The sequence below is a fragment of the Acartia tonsa genome, chromosome 1, assembly GCF_053477335.1.
Source record: "Acartia tonsa isolate MP-2025a chromosome 1, ASM5347733v1, whole genome shotgun sequence".
NCBI classification, from domain to species: domain Eukaryota; kingdom Metazoa; phylum Arthropoda; class Copepoda; order Calanoida; family Acartiidae; genus Acartia; species Acartia tonsa.
In genome coordinates, this window is record NC_137260.1 from 33,305,869 (window position 1) to 33,315,023 (window position 9,155).

Sequence of the window (9,155 nt, forward strand, 5' to 3'; positions counted from 1 at the left end):
TGCTAGTCCATCGACTCCAGCCGAAGTGAGATCCAGAGTTGGGCTGTTTGCTGTACACCGCCTGTCCGCCACTGAGGATCGAGTTACTGGAAGTAATGTGCCTACGGGATTGGACACCCCGTCGGGAAGTCCTGGCTTCCGTCCGTTGATCTTTGATCAAACAGAGCGTCTACATGTAAGTATCCATGCTTTAATTTTTCTATTAATTTTCAGAAAGAGGCTGTACATTTGTACACGTATCTAGAGGTATTTGCAACTAAAATTCTTTTATTGGTAGAATATTAATCTTAAAAAGTATGGTTGCATAAGCATTTTGAAACGATCTAAGATTTTAATTCTATTATAAAGTGGGTCGAATCGCTACCTAATCATATAGCTTTACAGGATTTTAGGCATTCTCATTTCCTGATTTTCCTAGATTCTTTGTTGGTGTTGCGATTAAACTAATAAAATCTATTATATTTTAGGCGACCAACTCAATCCCCCTGACGCAGTTCTACACCACTATGGGGAGGTGTAATCGGGTCAGTTCTGAGAGGACAGCTGAGGGATCCAGCGACAGCTCTTCCTTGAGCTCTATTATGTGCCTTAGTCGCATTGAGTCTCCATCTGCAGCTGATTTGTCTGAGGTAAGTTTGATAAGCTCTTATAATATTCTTATTTTCTTTGTTGCAAAAGTTACGTAACTTAGACTAGGCTGTTTAGCTCAGATAGCTATGTTTTTAGACAATAATTTTACTTTAATTATGGTGTAGTTCCTTCCTAATAGTCAATATTAAGATTCTGGATAAAGTATTAGTGATGTATAAAAAAATTGACTAGCAAACATGTATGGATAAGCGTTGATACATTTTCTTGTGAACATTTATTAAAATGATTGTCTAATAATGCCCCTTTTTCTTAATTTTAGGATGCGGCCAGTTTAGTCCCACTGGTTGACGATATCGAGGACGCCGATCTCCCGCCTATTAGATTTAATGCGGTGAGTGATGAAATCGAGTACCCCACTCCACTACGAGTTCTCAGTTTAGAACGTCTGCGCCGCTCCATGCGTACTCCAACTCCTGCCATCTTGGAAGAGATAACATCAGCGGAGAGTAGCTTCAATTCAGCTACGCGTTCCTCAGATAATAACAGGACAGAGGATTCCGGCGTTGAGGGAGTCCCTCGACGTCGGGGTCCCACGTTCCCTAAACGTACGCCGTAAAGTGGCGCTGTTAGCTTGGTTGAAATATGACATACAAATTTTAAGACAATGACCAGTTTTAGACAACATGTGACTAAATTTACAGATTTTCTAATTTTTATGTAACTAGTCAAAATAGTAACCACTATGAAGTAAAGACTTTTGTTATTAGACATTATGACTTTTTATACTGTACAAAACCAAATATTAATTTACACTTCTGCCATTATGTTATGTATATACATGTTTAGTCTGTAAGGATATTTAGTATGTAAGGAAATGATTATAAGGTTGTATTTTCTTTATGCCCATAATTTAAAACTTCATTCAATCTTAATTACTTTCTTCGTAAGCGAACTAATCTTTTTCTTTTCTCAATAGTATGTTAACAACTGTAATTACAGCCTTATGTCACAGTTTATTCATTCTTGTTAGCTTGTAAGGGTTATGTATATATAGATATTTAATCGAACTCGCACTTCAGTAACTTTTCTCTAAATTTCATTTATATCCATCCCTGTGCATTAATCGTGACTTTTAATTGTGCTGTGATATAGAGAGGACTTGTAAATAGCATATATATTTTTTTTTGTGACCAATATCTAAGTAGACCGAAAGACTGACGTTAGACAAAGTTATTTACATACGCTTATTCAAGTATTTTTAAGAAAACTCATGTAAAGACTGTTTGTGATTCAAGTAGTTAAAGTAATATCATTGATTGGATGATCTCATTAAGGAAGCTTTATTTAATTAGTAAGGCTTAGAATAAATAGCGTTTCCCTTTTAAATTTCAATTCAATAGTCATAAAGCTTAATGTTTCAAGGTAAAATGTTCTTATGTCCCTTTAAATTTAAACCTAAGTCTTATTTCCAACAAGTAGAGTTAAATGTTTGGCTCACGTTGGCTTGTTGTTAGGCTATGTGCCTTTTATATATGTACAAAATTCAACATTTAGCGTTCAATTAATAGTATTAGCAATCTCGAAGTTTTATTATGTGCCAATATACAGCTTATGTCCAAATTATATTAACTAAGATGTTAAATTGTCAGAAAAACTTCTTACTATCATAATGTTTTTCAAATACTGTAAAAATAAAATTTATGTTCTGTTTTCAAAATTGATTTAATTTTATATTTTCACCAAAGAAAAATATTTGTCAAAAATTTTATACCTTTTCTAAAGATTATTTACTTTTGTTAAAATAAATATAGAGATTTTAAGTAGCATATACACTGTTATTTACTGATTTAGTATTTGTTGTGTACAACTCCCGTTTACGTAGCTACTCTATAAGTATTACTGTCTGTTCCTTAATTTAGTTAGATACATAATTAAAGTTTATTTTTACAAGGTGCTTAGTCTAGCTTACATTCACTTGGTTTATGATAACTTTTATAAATAACAAAATTTCTTGCTATGTTCTTTTTGATATCTCAACTATGATTTATGCGATTAATTTCCTATCGTTTTCAATAATTACATAGAGATATATGAGAATATAAGTATTTTACATCAATACACATATGTACAAGAGGTTTTATCATATGCAAAACTTTTATATCGTTAGGATACGTCCGTACGTCATTGTTTAGAAGTCAGATTATAAGAATCAGTTTTAATCTAGTTTACTCTTCGTGGATAGTGGGGAGAGTACAATGTCCAGAAATGAGGAGGACTGTGTCTCTCAGATTCTCTATTTGGCGTGCTACTGCCCGTAATTCGTCTGTTATAGTCTGTCGGCTTCTATACTCTTGCTGTCTATACCGTATAACCAAACGGTTGTATGCGTCTCTATAAGTGTTTCTAAGTATACGACAATGCAAGTATCGTACAATACGACTAGGTTGGCTGATTCCACAACTAATTTTAAACGATAACATTTCTTTAATCATCGTAAGCAAGTTATAACAATATTCTACTAGGTTCGCGAAGGTCTCATGTAGAATTCGTTGTGATCTAGGCATAGGCTTTCGGAATCTAGTTTGCATTTTATAACTTTTGTAAAATATTCTGTTAAGACTTACGTGTTATGTGATAACTGTAGTAATTCACAAGGTTGGTGATTTCCTCACTTGTGGATATGTTATAGTAAACTGACTCAATTTCAGGATAAAATTTAAGTTATCGTTATTGTTCACTACTACTAAAATTCTGAGTGGGCGTTTCCTGTCCGAAGTTATAATTAAAGTTTTTGACATATTTTTTTTGTATGTAGAGTGGTTATAGTTTCTAATAACTAATCAACTCATCACAATTCAAGGCGTATATATATAGGTTGCCTACTAGTACTGCTATGTTTGTATACTTTATACAATTTGTATTAAATGTTTTAAATAGTTTTTGTGTATATGTCAGGGTGCGTATTTAACATTCGTAACATTCGTATTTTTGTACAATCTGTATCAATCGTTTGACTCTGTTTGCCTATACAGAATCAAAACTTTCTATATGCAATTTTTTTTATGTAAGTGTTTTTGAAGGGATCGACTTTTTAGTCGACGTATATTGCATATAGTTGGTCTCCCCTGCTGAAGAGAAAAGATGTATATTTTACCACTTGTATATATAACCTTGAGTGGGAAAATTTACATGAATATGATAACTTAGTTATCAGATTAGAATAACATATTATCATATTGTTCACAAGTTTACAGGGTAAATGGAAATGTAAGTTATGGTTGTGAACTTGTGCCATTCCGAAATCTGACATGTCTATCATTTATTTTCCTAAGTCGTCGACCTCCGGTAATAAATACGGAATCTAGTGTCATGTCCTCATCGGCACTTGAGTCCTCTATGTCCGAATCAGAGTCTAATGGTTTTTTGTTTTGTGACGCTTGTTTTCGTGTTTCTAAGGGTGAGTGTGCGCGTATTCCTGGTTGCGGTTCCTTTGAATTAACCGGGAATATAAGCGGAAGTGTGTCATTTTTAACTAATGTGGCTATCTCTTGATTTGTGAGTTTATTATAAGGCTTTGTAATAATTCCCTTTATTTCCTCTGGGAGGGTGTCAAAATGTTCGTCAATTGGCTTGAACTTTTTGATTTCGTTGAAAGAGTATTTAAATATTTCAGTTCTCTTGTCAGAAATTCTTTCAAGCTTGCAACTGTTAGGGCTTACATCCAAAACTCTATAGGGTGAAATATGATAGATAGGAGTAAGATTTGGGTTAACACCAGGTGTAATAGTGTTATTTCTAACCAAGACAAGATCTCCTATATCAAATTGTTTGTGTATGCGGGTTTTGTTAATATACTTTAGTCTTGCCTCCCTTCCCTTTTCAATAGCTTTTGCTGAAATGTCCAAGTTTTCTTGTATACCATCTGAAAGGTCTTGCACATAAGCTTCTGTGCGTGCTATTTCAGGGTGATATTCATCCGGTTTTATTGCTCCAAAGAACAATTTAGACAGGGAGCTACGTGTCCCGAATAATAATTCCATGGGTGAAAATCCAGTTTTTGGTATTTTAGTGCAATTATATTGTCGGACTATTAACGGTAGTAGATATAACCATGAGGTTGTTGAGTCTTGCGCTAAAATTTTAATGATTGGCCATTTTATTACTTTGTTGCTAGCTTCCACCAATCCTTTAGAGGGTGAAAAGTACGCAGTAGAATACAAAACTCGGATGCCAATAGAAGCAAAGAATATCAAATTTTGCTTTTCTAAAAATGATTTTGCATTGTCGCACAATATTTGTCTGGGGGAGAAATTAGGATAGAAATAAAACATGAATTTGTCTATAAATTCACGGGATGTGAGTGATTTCATGGGATATGCAAGAATCATTCCTGTTAGTTGGCAGACTATAGTGAGGATATGATTATAACTACGATAGGGGGGTAAGGATTGTATATAGTCAATACTTACTAAGGCGGGTTGATTTCCAACTTTTTTGGAATTTCACATTTTTTCACATTGGCAAGGGTTACTGGGCCAATATAAAACCCTGTGAAATTTGAAACAGGTTTTTCAATCCAAAAACAACGGGCGCGCGGGGGTTATAAAATGTGCCCGCCCCCTTATAAATCCAAAAATTGAAATTCCTTCAAACACAGGCATGTTGCATATCAAAATGACCGCATTGAAATGCTGATTACAGATCTGAAAACCGTTTTGAAAAATATTGATTTAGTCTGAAATGATTTTCAAATAACCTACCAAAATAAACAATTTTGACTAAATCAGCCTTTTAAGGTACTTAATGAGGTCTTATTCGAACTAGGAGCAATATTTTTCAAAACGGTTTTCAGATTCATAATCAGCATTTCAATGCGGTCATTTTGATATGCAACATGCCTGTGTTTGAAGGAATTTCAATTTTTGGTTTTATAAGGGGGTGGGCACTTTTAATTCCCCCCCGCGCGCCCGTTGTTTTTGGATTAAAAAACCTGTTTCAAGTTTCACAGGGTTTTATATAGGCCCAGTAACCCTTGCCAATGTGAAAAAATGTGAAATTCCAAAAAAGTTGAAAATCAACCCGCCTTAATACTTACACATTCAAAAGGTCTTGAAATTGTACTATAAGTTCCTACTTGTTCTAGTTTTGTAGATGAATTTTGAAGTTGACAATTTAAACAAGATCTAGTGTAATTTCTAACATATTTCTTAAGGTTAGGGTGGAAGAAATTTTGCATATTCAAAAGCATTTTAATTTCTCCACTATGTACTAACAAAAAATGAGTATAGCATACTAATACTGGTAATAGTTTGGTTGGGAGATAAACCTTTAAATCTCCTTTTATTTTTGTAAACAGAATCGTGTCTTTAAGTTCGTAGTTCTGTCTTTTATAAGTGTAGGTATTTGATTTAGAGGTTAGACAACGTGTGTAAATATCAGAGTATTCCTCTTTTTGGTTTGCAATTATATTTTCTATGCTAATCCTTTCTTTTAGGATTTCCAAAGGTCTTAGTACTTTGCCTATAACTCTATGTTCTGCGGCAAGTGAATTTATGGTGATTTTGGGTTTTTGTTGCTTTGGCTGTGGGGGTTGTTCATCATAACCCAAATAGTCGGGGTTATCCATAATGAACTGTGTCTATTCTTCAATAGTCCAAACTTTATATTGGGGTAAGTTATCTTCAAATCCAGATTTAACAAATTTAGGTAGGGCTACCTTTTTGATGCTTGGTAAAGTAGCCTTATATGCCCTTGTTAAGAAATCTGCCAAATTGTCTTCTCCTCTTAAGAAAGACATTGTTAGCTTCGGTATTAGAGTTAACAGAGTGGTATTCCACCTCTTCAATTTATTAACGGCTGTTAATGCTTTAGGATTGAAGAGATAATAAGCACACTTTGCGTCTGTTAACAAAGTACATTCACAGCTTGGACCTATTAGAGTTCTAAACGAGTTTGCTGCATAAATAATTCCTAGGATTTCAATGTCTATGATATGTAATCTTGACTCAGCAACGGTAATTTTCTTTGAGGTGTATGCAATAATTTCAAACATAGACGCCAAAGATTTTAAATTAAAGCTATTGGTTGATGAAACCATTGCGGGTCTTACTATGTGTTGCTCCTTGTGTCCGTATAGTAAAAATACAAAAGGGGGTTTTGTTTTGTCTGAACAGTGTTGAGTGACAGGTTTGGCACCCTCTATATTTGTGATAACTATCACAGGACGGTACATAGCTACACTAAGAGCTTCAAATATGAGTTGTTGCGGATCTAGATATACATATCCATGCTCTAGTTTGCGAATAAATTCTAAGAATTTATCCCTATCATTATTAAATACAAATTGAATATACTTTTGTCTCAACATCGTAGAACGTATAATTTTTGATGCTCTTTGCAGGATGGTGGTCAAAGGTGTTTGAACTTTATTTAGTTCCAAAAGCAATTGTAAAGATATCCCAAGACTATTGTGTACAGCGTCTTCAGGATAGCCCAAAGTTTTACTAGCCAAATATTCAAATTCGGGCGGTCCATCTTCAGACATACGCTTAGCATAATCCTTAATGTTTTCACCTTCAATCTGCAAAGGTAGGGGTAAAATTGGTAATCTGTTATCATAAATAACATGGTGTACAGGATCATCGAAGTTTAGCCCAGGGGGTAGGGTTTTAGCCTGTAATTCTGGTGTCACTATTTGCGCTAAGACTGCTGAATATGAGCCAGTTGAGGTGCCGGCTGCATCTGACAAGATAATCTTAGGTGCCGATAAGTTAACTAATTTGCTAAAAATTGGTCCTGAAGCTAAAGCTTTCTTAATGTCTTCGAATGCTTGTCTTTGTTCTGGAGTTGGGACAAAAGTTTTACCTAATCTAGTAGATGTAAGTGAAGTTAGAATATGTGTAGGAGCCATAATATCAAATCTTAAATGTTTATGCATACTTTGTAATACTCCCATAAAAGATCTCATTATAGTAATATCAGTAGGCATGGGAATATTTAGAAGTTTTTGTACTTGCCTTTGATCTACACAGCAATAGTTATGTGAAATGAAAAATCCAAAGAAATTTACCCTACTTTTAAAAAGTTGTGATTTCTTTAAACTAATCTTTCCTTTATGCGTGTGTATTCTCCCCATAACTTTCTTCAAAATCTTAAAATGTATATTCAATGATTCTGATCTAGTTTTAGCTAGTTCAGTTGAGACAATGAAATCATCATAAATGTGTTGGACTTCTGGGATAGGTGAGTATACCATTTTGGCTAAATCACCGTCCATTACAACATTACCATTATCATCATAAACCAATTCCCAGTGTAATATCTTTTCCATAAAGCGTGATAGACTTTCAGGTGAAGTCTTAATGCCAGTTGGTAAGGATGCGTGTCTAAAAGCTCCTAATGGGGTTGCAAACAATGTTAGGTCTCTGCAAGAAGGTTCTAGCGTTATACTATGAAAAGCGTTAGCCATGTCACTACTACTATGCACAAATTTATCCCTTAGTGACTGAATCAAATTTTCTGCTGTGGGTAGCAGTGCAGGTTCAGACTGCAGACAAGGATTCAATTGTTGAAAATTTACAATTAAACGAGGACAGCTCCCCTGATCCGACTTTGGAATCAGATAAGCTGGGCTTGCATAGTTGTTATAGGAATCCCCATCCAAATTAGCTCTTTCAATGGTGCCGTTCTTTAACAAAAACTCTAAGATAGATTGCATTTGCATTTTCTCTACGGGTGATAAATAATATAATTTCTTATGCTGGGGTAAAGTTTGACCAGGTTTTAGTCTAATTGTATAATTGCCCAGATATTTACTCATGTTACCTCTATCAGTGGAATGTGTAGATATGATATCGGGGTAAGATTTTAGGAATATGTCTTCTATATAATGTCTTACCTCTGGTGGATAGTCTGACAGCACCACAAGATCCTCTGGTTTAACAAACTGGTCCTTAGGCACACTATAGCCAGTAGGTTCTGTTACATAGTCCATGAGGTTATCAGATTTGGCTATATGTTTTAAGCCAAGTTCAATAACGTCATCACTATTTTCAAAGAGTTTATTCTTTTCAGGATCTGGTGTAGTTAGAATTTCATCAATATTAGAACGGTAGTCAGATAAGGCTACTCCTGGTACTGGAGTGTCATTGTTTATAGCTGTAGGATTCGGTATATATCCATCAGCTTAAGGAAAAGATCGCTCTACCAGATTGATGGCGCTGTATTTTGGTAGCTATAAGAGTTGAACTGAGTGGTTTCTGGTGTCTAGTGAGATCTGATTGATGGCTGGAGCCGTAGCTTTCTCTGCGTGTTGCTCCAGGGCTTGTACAATCTCATCTAGCTCAGTTGTCACAGATACATTGTGTAGGAATGATTGCGTGAAATCGAAGTCTGTGGTGATCTCCTTGACTACAAATTGGTTGCTTGGTTCCAAGTATCCGGTGATAACAGTGTTAGTGATTGCATGTTCAGTGACATTTGTTATCATTGCTCTTCCACTAAGTTGTCCTCGGTTGTTGACAGTCAGTTGCGTTTGTCCAGGTTGAATTTTAATTCCTCCATTT